At 42.9% G+C, this 26227-nt stretch overlaps 2 pseudogenes; one reads left to right on the top strand and one right to left on the bottom strand.

Annotated features, from left to right (window-relative positions):
- Positions 1-227: 227 nt before the first annotated feature.
- Positions 228-347, bottom strand: LOC134968145 (5S ribosomal RNA; annotated as a pseudogene).
- A 3059-nt stretch (positions 348-3406) lies between these two features.
- LOC134968146 (5S ribosomal RNA) lies at positions 3407-3526 on the top strand (annotated as a pseudogene).
- Positions 3527-26227: the final 22701 nt, after the last annotated feature.

The following is a 26227-nucleotide window of genomic DNA, read 5'->3' on the forward strand; positions in this document are numbered from 1 at the left end:
TGCATATTTTAAATAGGAGCGTTAATATAGTAAATAAATAAATATATAAATAGTGCAGCCATTAAATAGCATAGTGCTTAGGTGCTTATTGCAAATTAACAGGAGGGCAGTGAGGGACGGGGTGGTGTTAAAGTGCCTCGTGGAGAGTGATAAAGTAGTATATCTGTTAGCTGAATGGTCAAGGTAACCGGAATTGACATGCTCATGTAGGCTATATTCACTTAGTTTGGTTACAGTACCTGATCTTCCCAGGTGGTCTCCCTGTTCTGGTACTGATCAGGCCCAACACTGCTTCGCTTCCAAGATCGGACGAGATTGGGCATGTCCAGTGTGGTTTGACTGTACGATTCACTTACCATACATGTGTCTCCGTTATTTATGATACAGCTATACACGTTGGTAGAGGACTGTGGTGGTGTGGGGTGGGCTAGGTTGGGGTTGGGTGGGGTGAGTGGGGGTTAGGTAGGGGGGGGGGGGGGGTGGTGGTGGTTTGGGTGTGGGGGTAAGGAAGGGGGGGGGGGTGATTAATGGCTACTGCAAAATGTAGATCCGACCGTATAGTCCTGATGCCAGGAGTGAGAGTCACAGGAACGGCGCGATTTCATAGTAATCGTTGAATCCCTTTGGATGGAGTGTTTGTAGTTGGAAGATCCAGTACATTTCTCTTCGTGATAGTCTGTTGGCCAGGTCGCCCCCTCTTTCACCCAGTTTCACAAGTTCAATAGCTTTGAAAGTCAATGCTTCTGGGTTCGAGTTATGTGTTGAGTTAAAATGTCTGGATACGGCGTGTGTTTCTATTTTATTCCTTATATTGCGGACATGTTCTTGGATTCTCAATTTAAGAGGTCTTTTGGTCTTTCCCACATATTGCTTGCCGCACCCACATTCTAACAGGTAGATCACTGATTGGGTATTACAATTTATGAAGTCTTTAATTTTGTGAATTTCCCTTTTTTCCGTGTCTGTGAAGGTCTTCCTTACTGGGTGTAGGTACCTGCAGATATTACATCGACCGCACTTGTAGGAGCCAGTGCATTTTGGCATTCTTGGAACCACTTTAGTATCCTTCCGCAACATACTGGGGGCTAGTGTATCTTTGAGGTTTTTTGATTTTCTGAAGATAATCTCGGGGCGAGGAGGTAGAATTTCTTTAAGTATTGGGTCCATTAGTAGGACTCCCCAATGGTTCTTGAGTGAGTCCCTGATGGTTTTTTCGTGACGGTTATATGTGGTAATAAAAGAGATGGAGTCCTTTTTTGTTTCTTTGGTCTTATATTCAAGTAATGTAGATCTTTCCAAGGCTTTTGCTTTTGTGGCAGCTTCTTCCAGAATATTCGTAGGGTACTCCTTATCTTTAAATCTGTGTTTGTATTTCTCAATTTGGGCTTCACATTCTTCTTGATTGGTACAATTTCTCTTTATTCTATTAAATTGAGAGAAGGGGATATTATTTTTCCATTTCTTTAAGTGGTTACTTCTGTAATGCAGGTAGCTATTCGTATCCACTTGTTTAATGAAGTTTTTTGTCTCAATTTTATTGTCCTTTGCTATTAGAACCAGATCAAGAAATTCAATAGACTCTTGGTTGATCTTGGATGTAAAGATGAGGTTCATATCATTTTCACTTAGATATTTAAGGAATTCATAAAATCTTTCTTCTGTTCCATCCCAGATGATTAAAATGTCATCTATGTAGCGACGGTAAAAGGTTAAATGTTCCTTAAAATCATGTTTGCCATATATAAAATTCTTCTCCCAACTGCCCATAAAAAGATTTGCGAAACTTGGTGCAAAAATTGTACCCATCGCGGTCCCACAGCGTTGTAAATAAAAGTCATCTAAAAATTTAAAATAATTGTGTTGAAGGATAAAAAGCATAACATCAGGTATATAGCGATATATAGATCATCAAAAAGGTGTAAACGCATGCAGAGAGTTTTTGGAAAATGATACGGCATTAACAACGATTCATAAAGATTTTATCTGTGATGTTATGCTTTTTATTGGGAGAAGAATTTTATATATGGCAAACATGATTTTAAGGAACATTTAACCTTTTACCGTCGCTACATAGATGACATTTTAATCATCTGGGATGGAACAGAAGAAAGATTTTATGAATTCCTTAAATATCTAAGTGAAAATGATATGAACCTCATCTTTACATCCAAGATCAACCAAGAGTCTATTGAATTTCTTGATCTGGTTCTAATAGCAAAGGACAATAAAATTGAGACAAAAAACTTCATTAAACAAGTGGATACGAATAGCTACCTGCATTACAGAAGTAACCACTTAAAGAAATGGAAAAATAATATCCCCTTCTCTCAATTTAATAGAATAAAGAGAAATTGTACCAATCAAGAAGAATGTGAAGCCCAAATTGAGAAATACAAACACAGATTTAAAGATAAGGAGTACCCTACGAATATTCTGGAAGAAGCTGCCACAAAAGCAAAAGCCTTGGAAAGATCTACATTACTTGAATATAAGACCAAAGAAACAAAAAAGGACTCCATCTCTTTTATTACCACATATAACCGTCACGAAAAAACCATCAGGGACTCACTCAAGAACCATTGGGGAGTCCTACTAATGGACCCAATACTTAAAGAAATTCTACCTCCTCGCCCCGAGATTATCTTCAGAAAATCAAAAAACCTCAAAGATACACTAGCCCCCAGTATGTTGCGGAAGGATACTAAAGTGGTTCCAAGAATGCCAAAATGCACTGGCTCCTACAAGTGCGGTCGATGTAATATCTGCAGGTACCTACACCCAGTAAGGAAGACCTTCACAGACACGGAAAAAAGGGAAATTCACAAAATTAAAGACTTCATAAATTGTAATACCCAATCAGTGATCTACCTGTTAGAATGTGGGTGCGGCAAGCAATATGTGGGAAAGACCAAAAGACCTCTTAAATTGAGAATCCAAGAACATGTCCGCAATATAAGGAATAAAATAGAAACACACGCCGTATCCAGACATTTTAACTCAACACATAACTCGAACCCAGAAGCATTGACTTTCAAAGCTATTGAACTTGTGAAACTGGGTGAAAGAGGGGGCGACCTGGCCAACAGACTATCACGAAGAGAAATGTACTGGATCTTCCAACTACAAACACTCCATCCAAAGGGATTCAACGATTACTATGAAATCGCGCCGTTCCTGTGACTCTCACTCCTGGCATCAGGACTATACGGTCGGATCTACATTTTGCAGTAGCCATTAATCACACCCCCCCCCCCCTTCCTTACCCCCACACCCAAACCCCCCCCCCCCTACCTAACCCCCACTCACCCCACCCAACCCCAACCTAGCCCACCCCACACCACCACAGTCCTCTACCAACGTGTATAGCTGTATCATAAATAACGGAGACACATGTATGGTAAGTGAATCGTACAGTCAAACCACACTGGACATGCCCAATCTCGTCCGATCTTGGAAGCGAAGCAGTGTTGGGCCTGATCAGTACCAGAACAGGGAGACCACCTGGGAAGATCAGGTACTGTAACCAAACTAAGTGAATATAGCCTACATGAGCATGTCAATTCCGGTTACCTTGACCATTCAGCTAACAGATATACTACTTTATCACTCTCCACGAGGCACTTTAACACCACCCCGTCCCTCACTGCCCTCCTGTTAATTTGCAATAAGCACCTAAGCACTATGCTATTTAATGGCTGCACTATTTATATATTTATTTATTTACTATATTAACGCTCCTATTTAAAATATGCAATATGCAATAAACATTGATTGCACTGCCATACTCTGCACTATAACATGCAGCAATTAATCAACTATCATTATTTATTCATTAATCAACTATCATTATTTATTTATATTTATTCATCTTTTTATATATATTTATTTAGTTATTTATGTATCTGATATAAATATATGGGTCTCCCATATCTTGGTCACATGTTGTCGTTTAATTTCAAAGAAGAAACGCTGCACATTTGTCATTATTAATCTCCCCTTTTTCTATTTCATTTCTATGCAAGAAATACCATAAATGTCAATCCTGCTGTTCTACAATAAGATGGCCACCGCATAGAGAAAATGAACAATAAATCTCTACAAAGATGGCCGCCGCTATGAAAACAAAGCGCCTTACACCTAGCTCCCTTGCTATTAGAAGAACTGAAGGTCGCGGGCGCATGCGCAGTCCGACTACCGGAAGTGGGGCGGAAGTGACGCGACGCCGAAAAACCGGAAGTGGGGCGGAAAACACCGGCGCAACTTCTGAGAGACTTTAAAAGCATTTCTAAACCCCAATTCAACTAGAAAATGAACTAACCTATGTATAGGACCTATAAACTTTATTACTATATAACTCTCTTATGTAAAATACTTTGCTCTTAGTCTGTTAAAAAAGACCATGTGACATCAACAGGAAATGATGTCATAATTGATACCAGACTAATACTGGTATAAATAGAGGTCTGTTCCCAGTCTGCCAACACCCCTTGATGAAGTCTTAAGGACGAAACGCGTTGGGCTACCTGGCAGTGACCTACATACCAAGTTAAGGAATCTTTTTACTATTTATTCATTTTTAACTGGTATTCTATTTATATGTATAGTTTTTATCCCATTTTTTAGAAAAAGTTTCTGTCTTTTTAAAAATTGTTTTACATAATAAATTGTACCGTATTTATTCAACTGAAATTGTAAATTATTTTAGACACCATTGGTCGCTAAACCCCCACCCCCCCTATCTTAAATTCTCTCATACAGGGAACCGCCATCCCTGTTAGGGGTAAGCAGACGCCCTTTTAAATTTTTAGGGAGTGTCAGAGTGGTACTACTTATATCTATATTCAAGTTTAAACGTTGATGAACACAAGTGGCGCAATAATTTCTTCTATTTTAACATATTTTATTACGTCTATAAAGTCTGACTATTGCAAAATATAAAAAAAAACATGTAACATTGGTGTAATAACACAACAACACTGTGAATTAAAGAAAAAAATATACAATAAACAATTATTAAAAAAACTCTGAACGTCTCTTTCGTGCCTGTACTCTGCAATTTATGTCTCTGTGCAAACCCTTATGCTGTTTATCTGCTACTGGAGATGATATATATATATATTAATAGAGTATAGTATCAATGTACTTCTGTGGGCATAATAAGTTACTTGAAGAGAGAATTAGATACAATTGTATTCCTTGTAGTAATAGGCTTATAACAAAGTATCACTCTTGTACTCCTGTCAAGGACCTTGACTCATTGCCCATGAACCCCTTTCACGAACGTCTGAACTTCTGGAAGGGAGGCCAATTGTTTTTGAAAGAAAACTGACAAGGCCGAAATCTGGACCTTGATTGAAACCAATCTTAGGCCCGCATCCACACCAGCCTGCAGAAAATGGAGAAAACGTCCTAACTGAAACTCTTCCAAAGGAGCCTTCTTGGATTCACACCAAGACACATATTTTCTCCAAATGCGGTGGTAATGTTTAGACGTTACTCCTTTCCTGGCCTGAATAAGAGTGGGAATGACTTCCTTGGGAATACCCTTTCAGGTTAGGATCCGGCGCTCAACAGCCATGCTGTCGCTAGGAGGAAGAGGCCGAGGATCTTCTATGAGCAACTCCTGAAGATCTGGACACCAAGCCCTCCTTGGTCAGTCTGGTGCAATGAGGATTGCTCGAACCCTTGTTCTTCTTATTATTTTGCGAACTTTTGGTATTAGTGGAAGTGGAGGGAACACATATACCGACCGAAACACCCACTGGCTCACCAGTGCATCCACTGCTATTGCTTGAGGGTCTCTCGACCTGGAACAATATCTCTGAAGCTTCTTGTTGAGACGAGATGCCATCGTGTCTACTTGAGGAACTCCCCAAAGACTTGTCACCTCTGCGAAGACTTCTTGGTGGAGGCCCCACTCTCCTGGATGGAGATCGTGTCTGCTGAGGAAGTCTGCTTCCCAGTTGTCCACTCCCTGAATGAAAATTGCTGACAGAGCTCTTACATGTCTTTCTGCCCAGAGGAGGACCTCTGCCATTGCCGCTCTGCTTTTCGTTCCGCCTTGACGGTTTATGTACGCGACTGCTGTTACATTGTCTGACTGGATCTGCACAGGTTGATCTTGAAGAAGATGCACCGCTTGTAGAAGGCCGTTGTAAATGGCTCTCAATTACAGAATGTTTATGTGAAGACAGGTTTCCTGACTTGACCTTTTTCCTTGGAAGCTTTTTCCCTGTGTGACTGCTCCCCAGCCTCGGAGACTTGCATCCGTGGTTACTAGGACCAAGTCCTGAATCACGAACCTGCATCCCTCTAACAGGTGAGAACTGTGCAGCCACCACAGGAGCGAAATCCTGGTTTTGGAGGACAGGATTATCTTCTGGTGCATGTTTAGGTGGGATCCAGACCACTTGTCCAACAGGTCCCACTGGAATACTCTGGCATGGAATCGGCCAAACTGTATGGCCTCGTAGGCCGCTACGATCTTTCCCAACAACCGAATGCATTGATGGATCGACACTCTTGTTGGTTTCAAAATTTGCTTGAGCATTCTCTGGATTTCCAGAGCCTTTTCCACTTGCTAAAGCTAATTAACTTTCAGGAATAAAAAGCAATACCTTTTAACTTATTTTTGTGCAGGCCGCTGCGACCGCTAAGTGTGTGTGTGCGAAACCCCTAACAGATGCGTACACGTTGCGTGCGCACGCTGACACGCTGTAAGCACAGAGTAGCTACACGTGAGGTGGAATACACTCTATAACCCCTTGCAGGAAAGGGACACAACACCAATTGTATTTAAAATATGTTGGGATCCAACCCACCAACAGTTATTTACTAACAGGGGGTTACAGCAAATAATACAATCACAATAGGAGAAAAGAGGCTACAATCAATGATACATACGTTTCTTTCGCCAGCGCCACCCGGTCCCGGTCCTCGGTCAATCAAGATAGATGACTTTCAGAGAATGTGTGACCGGCCAGGCAGCTTGGCTTTTTATACATTTGTCCAGTTCGCGATACAATAGACGCTGTATGCTCTTCTTCCATTGGTTCGGGGGTGGGACATATCCTGTGCACTGGGGATCATTGGTCAGCTCAAGCGGTGGGCGATGGCTAAGTCTTGAGATGTGATTTCTGTTGTTTGCATCTGTGTTCCCGCACCATGACCAGTTAAACCCACAACATTAATCATACATAAATCTGGTATCACTAATAACTCATTGTTGCAATATGTGACAATATTCTCATACCCACCAGATTACTGCTTATGTGACCTTGAACAATATGATCCCACACATGATATGATTATCCATTTCCATCCTCAAGATATATATATATATATATATATAGTCTCTCATATCCATCCAGCCACATAGCCACCAGTATAGATAGAACCAGCACACTGCAATTTCTTCAAAAACATGCTATTTACTCCAAATGCATATTGAATTGATACAAGGCTCAGCGTATACTCATCGTATGAAAGCACGAACAACACATGTGACCTCCCAAACAGCCGTTTTCGGTGTATCCATCTACAGGGGAACAGTCAGATAAAGTGCCAAAGTGCCTTGTGCAAATAAGTGCCTGTATAAAGTGCATAACCTGCTTCCCTTGTGAGCTCCATTTAAGCTCACCTAATGATGCTTACCTGCAACACCTGTGTCTCACACGTCCACCCACCAGCAATCAAGGAACCGCCACATCCCCCTCTCGGGACCTCTGCGGCTGTAGCTGTAACGCATGCTGGCTAATATGTATCCGGAAGATCGGGTCCGTGACACGCATAAAGATGCGTCACGTGACCGGAAGTTCGGGTCCGTGAGCTGCATCATGCGTTCCACATCCCGGAAGTAAACACGAGTGGAGGGCGGCAGTGTCCTGAGCCCAATGGGCGCCCGTGCGAGGTACGGTTATACACATACATACATACATACATACATACATACATACATACACACACACATATATTCCTGCTATTACAATTTGTTAGGAAAAATATATATATATATTTCCAAGAGTTTAGACTATAAATGTTATACCTCAGATATCTAAATGTCTGGTGTGTAGTTTGTCAGCTGTTGCTAATCGAGTTCTTTCAAGTTAAACAAGATTTCTGGATATTGTCTTCTTGTTTGTCCTGGCTTCTAGTAAAACAATGACAGTCCAGTATTTACTGTCTTCAACAGATACTGGACAACTCTAGAACAATGGGGGATACCAAAGGTATTTTCCGTCTTCATAGCATTACAAAGCTTTGTGTAAACAAGTCAGTCTTGTTACGTTCACTATACTTGGTACTCCTGAAACTGGGCGGATTAGCCCGTGGGTACAGGAACGTATTGCGGCTAGGAACGGAGTTCAGCAGCAACCCCTACAGAACCCCTGACTCCATTGTCTCACCCACGTGGTCAGTCTACGCCTGCGAGACTATGTTTGCTTGGGCCCACGGCAGCCGCGTTTGAAGGGCGGATTGTCTGCCCAACTCCGATGCCCCCCGGTCTTAGATGGAGACAAGGCGTAAACTGAGACGGGGCGAGAACAAGGGGAACCTCTAACTAAAGACAGAAATACAAAGTTAGGGGCGCTACAGAACTAAATGAAAGTAAGTGCGGCTCAGCCGCCAAGACTAACAACAACAAAGGCAATGCTGTCCACATGCCTACACGAGACTGTCGTATACTGGTGAGGACAGCTAATGCAGAACCCTCTGCAGAAACTCCAAAACAAATATAACAAGACGCTGCGGCCTAGGCCGAGGGATGCGGCAGAACCGCTACTCACGAAACCGGTATGAACACTGGCAGATGGACAAGAACCCCCAAAGCTGCAGACACTGGTTCTCTGGACCCGAGGACTGGCAGAATTCCGACTACAGACTGGTGGACACCAAGACACAGGATTACTGGATCAGGATAGGCAAACTACTGGATTCCAGGACAGGAACGCTCCAGGGCAGGAAGCAGTTCACCAGAAGCTGACAGGTTCTCACAGGAACATACAGGTATCTTTTACAAACGTCTATCACCAGCTCAGAACTGCAGAGTTAGCTAGGTAATAAGGGAACACGCCCCAATCAGGATGGCTGGAAGCCAGGCACAAGGTAATTGCACAAACACCTGCAGGTGAAAATTAACCCATAGAAAACAGGCTGCAATTACACAGACTCACCACCGGCGGCCAACAAGAGTCTTCTAAACAGGTACAGGGGAAATCCTGGCATGTAAACAGAACTATAATAAAAAATACATGAACAGAAAGTAACAGGAATGAATCACTGCTTGTGGTTCATAACAAGTCTGGTACATTCAAGGCACTTGTTTATGCTTGAGTTTCTAGGAGAATAATTTATGTGTGAAAAGTAACTTGCTATTTGAAGGATGTACAGACAGTGTGTGATTTATGCAGTATATGGGTAAAATATTGAATATGGCTCTTGTGGCTTTTCCGTGTGAATGCGTATGTTACCGTATTTACCCATACCACGTGCTAACACGCAAGACCGCGTGAGCGATTATACGTAACTTGCGAGTATGTGTACGCACGGCAGAACAAGCACCTGCACGGAGGCCATCTGTGTGGTGTTTGTACGTGATGAGTGTGCCTATAATATTTTCGACTTTGACAGTCCACCCTTTGGCAGTCAATAATAACTGCCACACATAACTAATAAACTGAAAATATTATCTATACATTATATACAAGTTTGGATGATCGGAGGAGATTTGTAGGGGGGAAATGTATTAGCCTAGTGGGATAGTAAAACGCATGTATGTATGAATCAATGTCTGAGGGGCATGTATCATCGTGCCGTATATGTTCTAAGTAAGCTTCGAGGTATTGCGAAGTATACATTAAATCCTTCTTATCCCGTATTAAGGGTCTGTACTTGGGCAAACAAACACTACCGAGCTCCGTTCGGGCATGGGCTTTTAACCCTCACCTTTTTGGCTTCTTATTCCAACAAATGGGGAGCACATTTATCTGATGATACATGGAGGGGGAACATATGCGAGTGCTAGTATATGTGGATAACACCTGTCGACTATGTGTGCCATTAACTGGAGCTTGCAGAGATGAGGGTAAGACACATATATAAAAATACATTCACATAAAATTTGGGTATGGTTGACGTCTTTTCCGGTAGGATGTTTCTGGGTAAAGGGGGAAACAGAGAGAAATGGTGAAAGAAACAGGCCATGAAATTCATTTGCAATCCTTATAACACTGTCTCTACGGATGGATTATAAATCAAATATGCTGCTGTAACAATGCCCTTGCTCCTTAGACTCATCAAATTTGTGCCATGCTTGCGCCGCATCAAGATTCGAACACACCTGAATATCAAACCAATAATTATGATGACTCCCAGGATACAAAGGAGAAACTTTCCCACACTCATAATTACATTCTGTGCCCACTCTCTTACCCCTGAGAACCATTTGCGTGGGTTTAACCATGAGACCCAGCCGGTCAGTTTATTACCCACAGCCGTCAAGGTAAGGTTGTGTTTCCTCCTGAATTCCCACTTCAACTGCAAGATCTCATCCATCTTTTGATCGATGATCTCCGTGGGGTCGTCAGTGCTATTCGTAATATACGTACAGAACTTCACGCCATATTGAGTTGCCAGGGTAACACAGTACCCACCTGTCACAGCCGTAACGTAATTAAGGACCATCCTGTGCTGAATCAGCTCCATATTGTAGGCTTGTAACTCCCTGCCCGTATACCTGAAGGTGTCATCATACATCTCAGTGATATTGTCTATCAAGTTTGCTAGCGCATGGATGTACCTATAATTTATAGTTCCTCTGGCAGTACGGGTGATATCTAATGCGAGAAAGAACTGAATCCCGGTGGATTCATGGATCAAATCAGAGGCTGCGTGCTCTGCCCTATCTATGAGGTGTCTCTTGATGATGTGTTCATAATGGGTATGAGTATAAGAAGTCTGAGCGTTGCGGTGAATGTCTTTCATTTAATCATGAACTATGGTCATGACCTCTGGTAGTACTCTCCCAATATAGCACAATCCTTCAGAGCTCGGAGTAAGCCACTTGTACGCTTTCCTCCCACATATGAAATAGGCATCATCTGGGAGAACATAAGGGACAAAATGTAACAACACCATATTGCAAATCTTCCATGTAAAGAAACCAATCCCTAGTTCTCTCATTTGCTCAGTACAAGTATCGGGCTAGATTATGTGGGCACAATACCCCAGTGATACTTTTCCAACCTACATGGTTTTGATCCCATGTGTATACCTATACCGAAAATACCTCCCACTGGTGGCTATCTTGCGTACAAGTTCAGAGTCGATAGGTATCCTATCAGCTCTGTGTGAAAAGGTCATTGTCTGGTTATTCCAAGTCACTTCCCAATTTCCTGGTTTTCAGAAATTGGAAACATCACAACACAACAGGGACCTATCTACGTTGTACTGGTGGAGCTTCAAGCTAGGGGGCCTAGATATATTGAATTTCTTGTCCACCGGTCTCCCACCCCATAATTCAAGTACCTCATCTATTGTTAAAGGGTATGGTACTAATCCTGACTTACTCTGTCCTTGAGGTACCTGTGAGCACACCCAGCATTCCGTCTGGTTTAAGACCTTACCCACTAATGAGTGGTAATCACTCAACGGATGTCAGCCCATGTTGGCATTAATGTTGGACTGACATCTTTGGATGCACCCATCTTCGACTATGTTCTCGCAATGTCTACATATACAATAGTCGTCAGACAATAACCCTTCACAGTGCCTCCGAACTCCATGACTACCAGAGCGCTTACTGATACCAGCCTTTACTTAAGTGATGTGCTGCTCCTGAGATCCTACAAATCTGTACTCGCCATCAGAACCCATTCCAGAACCTTGCTCGACGTCTCTGGGACCCTCAACAAAACAGATTGTCCTGATCAAAACAAGAATTATCAGAAAAACCCGAAACGCAGTCTCTTGAGGTAGATCCATTTCGTTAAGGAGCAAAAGAAAAATAAGAGGGAAAATAAAAGGAAAATGCAGGGGGGGGAGGGGGTGAAAAAAGAAAATGGTACGACAACCGTCCTTGATCTTGTTGTTCTCTGCGCTCAGGTGCCTTTTAACAGTCCTGCCTCTCAGCTTTCCCGGAATAGACTCTCTAGTGATTCGAGGTTCTCTTCACCTTTATCTTTGTCGCGAGTTTTCTCCGGGTCAGCAACCTTCTTGCAGTGGGACGAGTGGACCCAAGTCTCTTTCTCAGCAACCTTTAGTGCTGTCGTGCTGGTCAACAAAACTTGATACGGTCCTTCCCACCTTTCTATGAGGGAACCTGAGCGTAAAAAAATTTGAATCATCACATAATCCCCAGGCTCAATGTCATGACAATTAATGTTCGGTAGGTCAGGAATCATCAGCTTTAGATTTATTTGTTGATTTCTCAGCTGCTGGCTCATCCTAACCAAATATTGCACAGTTATTTAGTTATTGCACTTTAAATCATCCTGGGGGTCTATCATTACATGAGGTTGTCGACCAAAAAAAACTTCAAAGGGTGATAAGTTAAGCGGTCACCTGGGAGTCGTTCTGATGCTGTACAACACTAGTTTCAAAGCTTCTGGCCACAACAATCCAGTTTCAGCCATCACTTTGCTCAGCTTATTCTTAATAGTGCTATTCATTCTCTCCACCTTTGCACTTGCCTGTGGCTGGTACGGAGTGTGCAGCTTGCTATTAATACCCATCTGTTTGCACACGATCTGAAAGACTTCACCTATAAAATGGGTACCCCCTATCACAATTTTAATCATTCTAGGGATACCATATCTACACACAAATTCCTGCATGATTTTCTTTGCAGTTAACACAGCAGTATTTGTGGCAGCGGGGAATGCTTCTACCCAGTTTGAAAAGACATCAGTACATACTAATACATATTTTAAATTCCTACAGGGTGGTAACTGTATGAAGTCGATTTGTATTACTTGAAAAGGTCCATCTGTAGGAGGGATATGGTATGGCTCTGTTGGTTTTGCCTTACCAATATTCTTCCTCAAGCAACACATGTCATTGGTTTCTTACCTGCATGAGAAGATAACCCTGGTGCACTCCAGGAGGCTCTTACTAGCTTGCACATACCTTCTTTACCTAGATGAGTCAGACTGTGTGCCGCCTCAGCTAGGCTTGGGAGATATTCTCTGGGGGCCACTGGCTTACCGTGTTCATCTGTCCAACGTCCTGAGGGCTCCTGACCATATCCCTTCGCCTTCCAGACTGCTTTTTCCTGTAGGGAACACAAATTTTGCATTTCAATTAACTGTTGTGTGTTAACCGTGTTAAATGTAATCAGTGGTGTGATGTCCGTTTGTATAATGGTGCTTGCTGCGGATTTTGCAGCTTCGTCTGCCCAGCTGTTACCAAGTGAGATTGGGTCTTGGTTGTGAGTGTGTGCTTTACACTTGATAACAGCCACTCTGTCTGGTTCCTGTATTGCTGTCAGAAGCCTTTTTATGTGGGACGCATGCGCTACAGGTGTGCCATCTGCCGTCATGAAATTTCTGAGGCGCCACAGGGCCCCAAAATCATGCACCACTCCAAAGGCATACCTACAGGCTGTGTATATATTAGCTGACTTACCTTTGGCCAACTCTCATGCTCTGGTCAGGGCGACCAGCTCAGCGACTTGTGCTGAGTGTGGTGGGCCAAGGGGTTCAGCTTCTATAATACCCTCGTCATCTACAACTGTATATCCGGTGCACAGGTCCCCTGATTCCGTCTGTCTGTGGCAACTACCATCAGTGTAGAATGTAAAGTCTACTCCTTCCAGTGGGTTGTCACTAATGTCAGGTCTCGCAGTGAAAGTTTGGTTCAGGTATTCCATACAATCATGCTTATCAGTATCTGTTCTAAATCCTTCTTCACCATCGTTCTCATCCTCCACCCTTTGTGCATGACCAGGCACACTTGGAAAGTAAGTTGCAGGATTTAGTGAGCTGCATCTCTTAATGGTGATGTTTACAGGGGCCATCAGTGATAATTCCCACTTTGTAAACCGAGCAGATGAGACATGTCTGGTTTGGGCGGAGTTCAGCAAGGCTGATACTGCATGAGGTGTATGAATGGTCAACTTGTGTCCTAACACTATGTCCTCGCTTTTACTTACCAGCAAAGCTATGGCTGCAACACTTTGCAAGCAAGTGGGGAGAGACCGCGCTACAATGTTCAACTGTGCGCTGTAGTAGGCTACCGGTCTGCTGGCATCACTATGTCTCTGTGTTAAGACTCCTGCCGCGCACCCAGCACTTTCTGTACCATACAGTTCAAAGGGCTTCTCATAATCTGGCATACCCAACGCAGGTGCTTGTGATAAACACTGTTTTAGTCTCTCAAATGCCAGTTCGGACTCATCTGTGTGAGAAATCCATTCCGGTTTGATCGAAGAGACCATTTCTTGCAAAGGTAGTGCCAGTATGGAGAACCCTGGAATCCAGTTCCGACAGTACCCACACATTCTGAGGAAAGTGTGGATCTGTTGCTGAGTTTGTGGTAGAGTCATGTCGCGAATTGCCTGTATTCTATCAGCAGTCAGGTGCCTAAGTCCTTGCGTCAAGCAGTGTCCCAAGTATTTAACCCTGGTCTGGCACAACTGGAACTTATCCTTTGAAACATTGTGTCCTGTCTGGGAGAGGTGAATCAAAAGCTGTTTAGTATCTGCCAAGGATGACTCGAGTGAGTCAGAGCACAACAACAAGTCATCAACATATTGTATCAGCACTGACCCCCTCTCAGGTTGAAAAGATTGCAAACAGTCATGCAAGGCCTGGGAGAAAATACTTGGGCTGTCAATGAAACCTTGGGGAGACGGGTCCAGGTGTACTGTACTCCCTTGTAAGTGAAGGCAAAGAGATATTGGCTGTCAGGGTGAAGAGGGACAGAAAAGAAGGCAGAACAGAGATCAATGACAGTGAAGAATTTGGAGCTAGAGGGAATTTGCATGAGGATGACAGCTGGATTGGGCACTACGGGGAATTGGCTCTCAACTATCTTGTTTATCCCCCTTAGGTCCTGCACTAGCCTGTAACCCCTCCCCCCACTCTTTTTCACAGGGAAGATGGGACTATTGGCGGTGCTGGATGTCCTGACTAGGATGCCCTGCTGTAGCAGCCGCTCTGACGGGGTACACTCCTTATTCTACCTCTGGCTTCAGAGGATACTGGGGAATTTTTGGAGCTATCTTGCCATCTTTTACTTGTACTGCTACTGGGGCTACATTCGCTATCAATACAGTGTCCTGTCCATCTTTGATCCAAAGGGAACCCGGTATTTGTGAGATCATTTCTTCTACCTGCGATGGACACGTGTCTATAACAGTAGAGTGTAACATTAGCTTTTGAGGGGTGCTAATATATCTTGCACTTGTAGTGCATGGTTCTCGGGGACATATAAGAACACACCCTCAGTGGTACAATATATGACACACCGCATTTTACACAATCAATCTCTGCCCAGTAAATTAGTCGGAGCCGATGCAGCCAACAGAAATTAATGTTTAGTCTGCAAGGGCCATATCATAATCTCTGTAGGTCTACTCAAAGGGTATTGTTGCACCGTTCCTGTTACTGCCATTGCCGAAATCGATTTACCCGTGGTTTTTACATCTGTGGTGGAATTCAACACTGACCTGGCCGCCCCTGTATCTACAAGAAAAGGTAATGCTACACCAGCTACATCAACCATGACCTCAGGTTCACTACCAAGGCTAGCAATCAACTTCACTGGCTGTAGACTACAGGTGTGGCCTAACCTCTATTGTGCAGTGGGACCCTCCCGCAGCGCATTGGCAGCTACAGTATGTGAGGGGGATATCTGTGAGTTTTTGGAGGCCTGCCAGTCCCTCCTGGGTGGGTATCTCCTTGTTTCCCCTCTATGCGGCTCATAATCTCTTCTATGTGGTCCCTGTTCCCAACTATGTGTATTGTAGCGTGGTTCATATTCAGGTCTAGGGGGTCTATATACGCTATGTGTCCTGCTACTTCTACAGTCTCTGGCAAAGTGCCCTTCTTTCCTGCAATGAAAACATGTGATTGACCGTGGCCTACAATCAGGGGTCTGGGGTTTAGGCTGATGGGCTTTCCTGTAAGAGCCTGTATACTTACCGTCATCAGCTTCTCCCCTTGCGACTCCCTGTGTTTAGTGATATTCCGATCATGCTCGATAGCGGACTCTCTCAGCGCAGCCACCGAAATACCTCTCCAATTTGGCAATGAGGTTTGTACCCTTGTCCTCAGTGTCTCTTTTAATCCATCCATTAGCACAGAGACAGCTACCTCCCTGTGGTTGGCATTCTCTTCTAGCCATTTCCTGCAGTGCTCTATGGAAATATTCGGATGCCATTTCACCTTCCTTTTGTCTTATGGAGAAAATTTGGTTCCATTTAACAACAGTAGGGAAATACACTCCTAATTGCAGGTTGATTTGCCTTACATTCTCCTGATTATACTCATCAGTGAGAGGCACTTCTGCATCTAATTTACAATCCGTTATGAATTTTGGGATGTCAATATTTGAGGTTAAACACAATCATAGCACTGTTCGCCAATCTTTATTTGTGGGCTCATGGGCATTGCTCAATTCTTTAATACATTTCTGGCATCCGACTAGATCTTTTCTGGGATCAGGGAATTCTGACATAATCGATCTCAGTTCTGATCGGGACCAGGAACAATGCATTGCAATGTTCCTGATGGGAGTTACTCCCTGACTATCTGTTTTCCCATTTGGCACTGCAATCACCCTGACTTGATTTAACTCAACCACATCCTGTTTGTTTGACTCTATAATACGGGGGAGCTATTGTCTCTGCATAATGTATGGTACCGTACTTACCGGTGGACACAAGCTCACTCACCCCTCTGCTGGGGGGTATCGCTACTGTTCTCGCCGGTTGGGCCGTGCCCACCTGAGTATCCTGCATGGTGGCTGCTAAAGAGAGTGACGATATCGTACTGGGCTCATCATTATCCTCACAATTCTGGGGAAAATTCAAAATGGGATACAACTGGCAAGGGTTAGGGTTAACACATTGATTAATCACTTTTCTATCCTTTTCCAATGCACCATTGGTTGTAGCAAATTTCTCCCCATCGACATATGGCGGTGGTGTTGCGCTCGCAATCGCTTTCCCGCTAGGTTTGGAACTTGCTGTGCTAGCCAGTTCCCTTTGCACATCCCCCTCTTGCTGCCACAAGTTTAAACAGTCTGTATAAAGTGGAAGGATGCTGCGCTCACAGAGGAGAAGGTGGTGATGAGTGCTGCTAGACCTGGAGGCGTCCTACCTCCTGTACTTGGATTTATAGCGAAGAGTGGTCAGCGCGCTCCTTGGGGAGAATGGGGGAGGGGAGAATAGAGAAATAAATAAATAGGATAGATGCTATGGAATTGTATGTGTACTGGTACTAATTTTGCTTGGGTGTGTGCTTATTAACAATGAACACTTTAATTGCAGTTAATAAATGTCTGTTTTATTAAGGTTACTTGTATTTCAGGTATATCTTGCAAACTACCCTTTTGTCTGTACCCTCCTGCTGGTACATTAATGTTCAAAATGTTCCTTATCGTAAAGAGGTCCTTCACCACTGTCAGCTGTGTCCTGCAGACTACCCTTTACATGGTATACCTTCCTGGTGGTATATTTAAAAAGACCCCAGCTCAGGTAAATGTCAGGTGTATCCTGCGGTTCACCTTTACCATAGGTGTGGTGGGTGCCTATGTGACTTCTGAAGCTGTGTCTCATTCAGTGTCTTGGGAGTATGACTAATGCGGTGTCCTGCCTGTCAGTCCCCTATTGTGTGCACCGCTGAGGTGTGGGGTCGTGGGGCTGTGTGTATCACACTTACCGCCGGGGGCAAGCTAGCTGCCTGCCGCCGGTGACAGCGTCTTTCTCTCCATTACCTCCGATGCCTGGGTCCTCCTCGTTCGTGTCCTCAGTTACTTCCGTTCCGCGTCCGGCTCCAGCAGCCGCCGGTCTCCTCCATCCATGGGTCCCGTCTGTAACTTCCTGGTTCCTGCATCACGTGCGACTACACAATCCCCAAATGCACAATCCAAATAAGTGGTGAAAGACACCTAGCGCTTTCACTCGCTCCTTCTCTGCTGACGTACCACGACTCACTCTAATAGTGACCACCGTATACCCAGTGAGGACCCTTACTGATTTCTATTCACTGGAAGCTTATAGGAGTAACTTACCTTTTCCAGTGAATATCCACCATTGAAGATTTTCCTGAGAGAGACCAGCGAAAACTTCCATTTTTTTATACACAAATCACGCTTGCGTATGCTCTACACGGCGCTAATGATACCGTAGTTTGCGCAAAAGCTCGCAAAAGTGGTATCACGTTGCACCACATATTGCACGTACAAATGCGCGGTCCAATCGCACAGCGTATAGGTACTTGTTACCTATCCGCCCTACGACCACTGGAGTCGAATACACAAGCTGCGCTCCTCAGCCGGGGCGTGACACAAAACCTTTACTTCAATTCACAATTCTAAACTTCTCAATGCACAATTCTATATCACGCTCCTCTCCAAATCTCCTCACGATGTGCGTATTTCTCTATCTGTTAACGTAGGTCAGCCGCCCTACGCCGCCAAGCCTCCGCTTACTTGGTGTCACCACGGGATCCCGACTTCCGGGGTTCAATCCACTCACTCCTACTTTCAGCTCACAAAAATACACTGTGTTTCTTTTCTGTACAGAAAATATCACTCCCTGCGACTAGTAGTCTTATCCCAGAGGTAGTACAGTTTAAACAAATCTAATCTGCTTTTGAAATTGGATAGTTATGTGCTATTTGTATTAAATGTATACTATCCCGCCTTTAATTGGACAACTATTGTGTGGTTTTACTTTGCGCCCGCAATACTACGCAACGTACCTTTACGCTTCGTGTGCGACCCTGCGTGTACGCTTCTGCACTTTGTCCGTACCACGTGTGCAAACGTGCGTCCGCAACTCAATAAACCACACAATCTCTATAAATGTGAGCAATAACAACTACTATCGCTCACTAACACAACCCACATTTGTTCTGTATAAACCTTAATGACCAGGCCAGAACTGCATTTTGTATTTTATAATTACACCCTTAATACACTATTTAATAAATATATATATATATATATATAGCAAACAAATGTATCCGATTTCACACAGATCTAAAATGACTGTTGTAACCTATGGCAACAATATGTGGGAAAGTATGCAAAGTATCAGTATGCTTGTGTACGCTTTTGGCGCCAAAAATTTTACACACATATTTTAAATAGCTTTTTTCCTGTTTCCTCCGGGTTCCATCAGCACCTCTGTAGACTAGACAGAGCAGACATGATCTAATCAGCACAAAAGAGGGTTTAAAACACTCAAGCAACCAGAAAAAGGTTTTACTTAAAGATTAATAAGTCACCAGGTCCCTATGGTATTCACCCAAGGGTTCTAATGGAGCTTCACTGTGAACTTGCAAAACCGCTATTTTTGATCAGTAATATCAGGTATGGTTCCCAAAGACTGGCGTATAGCGGAAGTAGTGCCTATAATCAAAAAGGGAAGTAAAGCTGAACCAGGTAATTATAGACCAGTTAGTCTTACATCTATAGTGGGGAAAGTATTGGAAGGTATTCTAAGAGATAGTATTCAGAAGTTCCTTGAAGTCAATAAGGTCATTAAAAGGAATCAACATGGGTTTATGAAGGACAGATCCTGTCAAACCAACTTACTTGGCTTTTATGAAACAGTAAGCGCAAACCTAGATCAGGGTAAAGAGGTGGATGTAGTCTTTTTAGATTTTGCCGAAGCATTCGACACTATACCACACATGAGACTTATCTACAAGCTACAAGAATCAGGGAAGCACAATATGCACTTGGGTCAAAAACTGGTTAGATAATAGGGAGCAGCGCGTTGTGGTTAATGGATCTTTTTCAACTTGGACTGAAGTGCTAAGTGGGGTGCCGCAAGTCTCAGTATTAGGACCGCTATTGTTCAATATTTTCATTAACGACCTAACAGAAGGTCTAGAGAGCATGGTGTCAATTTTTGCAGATGATACCAAATTGTGCAAAGTTATAAATGCGGAGGGGGATGCTGAGTTGCTTCAGAATGACATAGTTAAATTAGAAGCTTGGGCAGCGAAATGGAGAATGCTCTTCACCACAGAAAGTGTAATGTAATGCACTGTGGTAACAAGAACAAAAATAACACCTACCTACTAAATGGGGTAAAATTAGGGGATTCTGTACTGGAAAAGGACTTAGTTGTCCACATAGATAGCAAACTAAGCAGTAGTACCCAAAGTAGGACTGCAGCAAAGAAGGCTAATAAGATATTAGCATGCATAAAACGGGGAATTGATGCTAGGGACGAGAGTATTATACTCCCGTTATATAAATCACTTGTGAGGCCACACCTTGAATACTGTGTACAATTCTGGGCACCATACTACAAAAAGGATATCCTGGAGCTAAAAAAGGTTCAAAGGCGGGCAACCAAACTAATTAAGGGTATGGAGACGCTGGAATACGAGGAAAGGCTTGCAAGACTAGGCATGTTTACACTGGAAAAGAGGAGATTAAGAGGGGACATGATCAACATTTACAAATATATAAGGGGACAATATACAGACCTTGCGCAGGACCTGTTTTTGGTTAGATCAACACAGAGAACTCGTGGACACTCGCTCAGGTTAGAGGAGATTCCGCACAATACGGCGTAAAGGCTTTTTTACGGTAAGGACGATACGTGTTTGGAATTCCCTGCCTGAGGGAGTTGTAATGGCTGACTCAGTCAACACCTTTAAGAATGGGTTAGATAAATTCCTAATGAATTAGGATATCCAGGGTTACAGGGCATAGTCACGCACTATGGTTATTATAAAAAAGAGGGGTAAAACGTAACGGCAGCCATCAACTTCAGTCAAAATTTTATACAAAATATTCGTGCATAGGAGACCACAAATAGGTTGAACTCAATGGACAATTGTCTTTTTTCAACCTTAGATACTATGGCCCTCATTCCGAGTTGATCGCTCGCAAGGTGAATTTAGCAGAGTTGCTCAGGCTAAGCCTACGCCTACTGGGAGTGTATCTTAGCTTCTTAAAATTGCGACCGATGTATTCGCAATATTGCGATTACAAACTACTTAGCAGTTTCAGAGTAGCTTCAGACTTACTCGGCATCTGCGATCAGTTCAGTGCTTGTCGTTCCTGTTTTGACGTCATAAACACACCCAGCGTTCGCCCAGACACTCCCCCGTTTCTCCGGCCACTCCTGCGTTTTTTCCGGAAACGGTAGCGTTTTTATCCACACGCCCCGAAAACGCCGTGTTTCCGCCCAGTAACACCCATTTCCTGTCAATCACACTACGATCGCCGGAGCGATGAAAAAGCCGTGAGTAAAAATACTATCTCCATTGTAAAATTACTTGGCGCAGTCGCAGTGCGAATATTGCGCATGCGTACTAAGCGGAATTTCACTGCGATGCGATGAAAAATACAGAGCGAACGACTCGGTATGAGGGCCTATGTTACTATGTTACTATGCGTCTCCACCCTTTGCTGATATATTAAAGTCTGCTATGGTCTGCAAGTCTATGAATGTGTGAAAAAACGGACTGAGCCCCCAATTGTTAAAGCTGATTAACTTTCAGGAATAAAAAGCAATACCTTTTAACTTATTTTTGTGCAGGCCGCTGCGACCGCTAAGTGTGTGTGTGCGAAACCCCTAACAGATGCGTACAAGTTGCGTGCGCACGCCGTCACGCTGTAAGCACAGAGTAGCTACACGTGAGGCGGAATACACTCTATAACCCTTAGCAGGAAAGGGACACGACACCAATTGTATTTAAAATATGTTGGGATCCAACCCACCAACAGTTATTTACTAACAGTGGGTTACAGCAAATAATACAATCACAATAGGAGAAAAGAGGCTACAATCAATGATACATACGTTTGTTTCGCCAGCGCCACCCGGTCCCGGTCCTCGGTCAATCAAGATAGATGACTTTCAGAGAATGTGTGACTGGCCAGGCAGCTTGGCTTTTTATACATTTGTCCAGTACATGATACAATAGACACTGTATGCTCTTCTTCCATTGGTTCGGGGGTGGGACATATCCTGTGCACTGGGGATCATTGGTTAGCTCAAGCGGTGGGCGATGGCTAAGTCTTGAGATGTGATTTCTGTTGTTTGCATCTGAGTTCCCACCCCATGACCAGTTAATCATACATAAATCTGGTATTACTAATGACTTATTGTTGCAATATGTGACAATATTCTCATACCCACCAGATTACTGCTTATGTGACCCTGAACAATATGATCCCACACATGATATGATTATCCATTTCCATCCTCAAGATAGATATATATATATATATATATATATATATATATATATATATATATAAGCTCCAAGGTCCGGCACTCCAATAATCCGTAAATAAACTTCAGCCTGTGCCCTCACAATGATAAAGACATACCCAGAGAAGGTGCGGCACTCGACTTGAATAAAGAAACAAACAGTCCACGCTTTCAGCAACGTTTCAGTGTAATGAACACTATCATCAGGCTAACAAAACCATAAGCAACACATACCTTATATACTTTAAATCACCACGTGTGACGCCCATGTCTGCACCGGGACTGCACACCCGGCCGGCATCAAGAATCAATGACGTCACTCCCCGCTGCCAAGCGCACAGGGAATGACACAGTACTCACCATCACCATAGTTACAGCTTCAACAAAACAAAAGCGAAACATTGATGTGAAAGGTGGAAACAAAGTAACATGAAGTATGAGGCAGCATCAGCAAGATTAACATTGCCATAAGTGAAAAAAATAAACATAATATGATTGATCATTAAAAATATGAAAGTATTAAGCTCTCATTAAGGCCATAAGGAGATAAAACATCCAGTCTGTGAATCCATCTGGCTTCACATTTCAATAATTGCAAATTACGATCCCCACCGCGGTAAGAAGCAGGTATGTGGTCTATCATGCGATATCTAATGCTGGAAAGATTATGTTTAGCTTCAAGGAAATGTCTAGCCACCGGCTGCTCACTGCTCCCTGACTGCAAAGCAGCACGAATAGCAGAACGGTGGCCAGACATTCTCTCCTTGAATTTACATTGCGTCTTGCCCACGTAGGACAGACCGCATGGACACACAATCTGATAGACAACATACATACTATTGCAGGTGAGGTGATGCAAAATCTTGTACTTTTTGCCGGATCGGGGGTGGGTAAACAAATCTCCTGCAAGCATGTAGCCACATGTGACACAGGAACATTTAAAACAACCAAATTTCTTACGTGATAAAAAGTGGTCAGGAACATCATTGACTCTCATAGTAATATCAGACTTAACCAGATAGTCACGTAAATTTCTACCCCTAGAGTAACAGGGCATCAGCCTGGTATTAGTTAATGACAACGATTCATCCGATGTAACTATAGACCAAGCGGCCTTGGAAATTCTATTAATGTCAGATGATAATACATTAAATTTATCGATCCAAGGGAACACCTGATTCCCAGCGTTAGTACTTCTTTTCTTCAGTAAATCATTTCTGTTAAGTGATAATACTTTGAGTTTAATTTCTTCCAACAAGGTGCGTGAATATCCACGCTCCTGAAACTTAATAATCATCTGATCCATTTGAGCAGAAGCAGTAATGACGTCACTATTAATACGCATAGTTCTAATCATCTGGGAATATGGTAATCCCTTTTTTAAACTCGCAGGATGACAACTACTAGCCAATAAAAAAGAATTACGTTCTGTATCTTTATGATGCACCGTAGTGTTAATCAAACCATCGCTTACTGAAACAAGCACATCCAAAAAATCAATATGGTTCTGATCTGAACGTACCGTAAATTTTACTGGATTCGCAGAGGCATTATGGGCAGCAATTAACTCATTGAAACTCAAATCAGAGTCATTCCATATTATAAACACGTCATCTATATATCTTGTATAAAACAAGATTCTAGATGACACCATAGGATCAGAAAAAAAGATCACATCCTCCATCATAAACATGTAGGCATTCGCATACACAGGTGCCATGGCAGCACCCATGACACAGCCGGACTGCTGTCGAAAAAACATCCCATCAAATAGGAAAAAATTATGGGTCAAGACAAATTCCAAGAGCTGAACACAAAAATCCACAAAGGGTACATCATATAAACCGCTTTTTAATAGCAAATTTCTAACAGCCCGCACGCCATCAGTATGTGGGATGATGGTGTACAGGCTGTCTACATCAGCACAAATCAATGTTGACCCCACAGGTAACTGGACAATATTTGAGAGTAAATTGATGAACATAGTGGTGTCCAATAAGAAGTGATCCTGCTGTTTAACAATAGGCTGCAGTATGGAATCCAAAAATATCGACACTGGTTGTGATAAAGACCCTCTTGCTGCAATAATGGGCCGTCCAGGAGGTGGAAAAATACCCTTATGTATTTTAGGCAGCGAGTATAACAAGGGTACCAATGGATGTTCAGGCAGTAAAACTTTAAATAAATCTTCCTTAATAAGATCATCATTAAGTGCCTGTTGTAAAATGGATTTTAATTCTGCAGTGTATTGTTTAGTAGGATCACCACGCAATTGCTCATAAACTGACAAATCATTTAATTGTCGCATTATTTCTTTACAGTAATCAGAGCGGTCCTGTAAAACAATCCCGCCACCCTTATCAGCGGGGCGGATAATTAACTCTCGGTTGTTGGCTAAGGCTTTCAGCGCTGCCCTCTCAGCAGGAGATAAATTAGGATGAATGTTATAATTAGCGTCCTTAGAGGCAGCAACTTCTTGCTGCACAATAAGCATAAAATTCCTGATACTAGAGTTCGCTGAAACAGGCTCAAAAGGTAGACCGCTTCTGTAATTTACGTAACTGTGATGGAATATTGCTAGCTACAGTAGATGTCAAATTGTCAGGTTTATTAAAAAACTCATTGAGCTTAAGCGGTCGGTTCAAATGATGTTTTTCAATTGACCACTGGAAGTCATCAAAAGGAACTGTAGGGATGAATGAAAGTCCTTTGCTTAATAAATCATGTTCACTGGAGGATAGGGTGTAAGATGATAAGTTAAAAATTATTTCTTTCTCGGGAGTGGAGGTCTTACGCCACGACCTCTGCCTGCGGTTTTGTTTACACCGCCGCGTGGGCCTGGATCTCTCCCTCTTCCTCTGCCCCTGGAACGAGTAGCCGCACCTAAAGGGATGTCACTTGTACTAGTAGATGGTTCAATGTCAGTATTAGCGTCATCCTGTGACGAATCAGTATCAGTGGCGGATCTGGTATACTTTCGCCTGAAAAATGGGCGTCTCTGTGAATTACTACTTCCCCCACTCAGCCACTGGTAAACCCGATGTTGGTTGTAATCACTTTCAACTTTGGCAAGCTTTTCTTTCTTGAAACTGATCAACTCTTTTCTGTATGTAGTGATTTGATTATTTAATTTCTGAATCCAATCAGTTTCAACATAGTAACAGGGCATCAGCCTGGTATTAGTTAATGACAACGATTCATCCGATGTAACTATAGGCCAAGCGGCCTTGGAAATTCTATTGATGTCAGATGATAATACATTAAATTTATTGATCCAAGGGAACACCTGATTTCCAGCGTTAGTACTTCTTTTCTTCAGTAAATCATTTCTGTTAAGTGATAATACTTTGAGTTTGCCCCACAATAGGTCGTTATGACCCTCAATTTTGCAAGAAGTGGGTTGCAATTTTGAACAAATGCTCGCTCGACCTAATGCTTTTAGTTATTGAGCAATCACGTAAGGAGGTCAATTTGACAAAGGTGAAAATTGAAGCTTTTGAATCAATTAATTTATCTACACTTTCCACTGATGTTGAAACTGATTGGATTCAGAAATTAAATAATCAAATCACTACATACAGAAAAGAGTTGATCAGTTTCAAGAAAGAAAAGCTTGCCAAAGTTGAAAGTGATTACAACCAACATCGGGTTTACCAGTGGCTGAGTGGGGGAAGTAGTAATTCACAGAGACGACCATTTTTCAGGCGAAAGTATACCAGATCCGCCACTGATACTGATTCGTCACAGGATGACGCTAATACTGACATTGAACCATCTACTAGTACAAGTGACATCCCTTTAGGTGCGGCTACTCGTTCC

The sequence above is a fragment of the Pseudophryne corroboree genome, chromosome 10, assembly GCF_028390025.1.
Source record: "Pseudophryne corroboree isolate aPseCor3 chromosome 10, aPseCor3.hap2, whole genome shotgun sequence".
Classification (NCBI taxonomy): Eukaryota; Metazoa; Chordata; class Amphibia; order Anura; family Myobatrachidae; genus Pseudophryne; species Pseudophryne corroboree.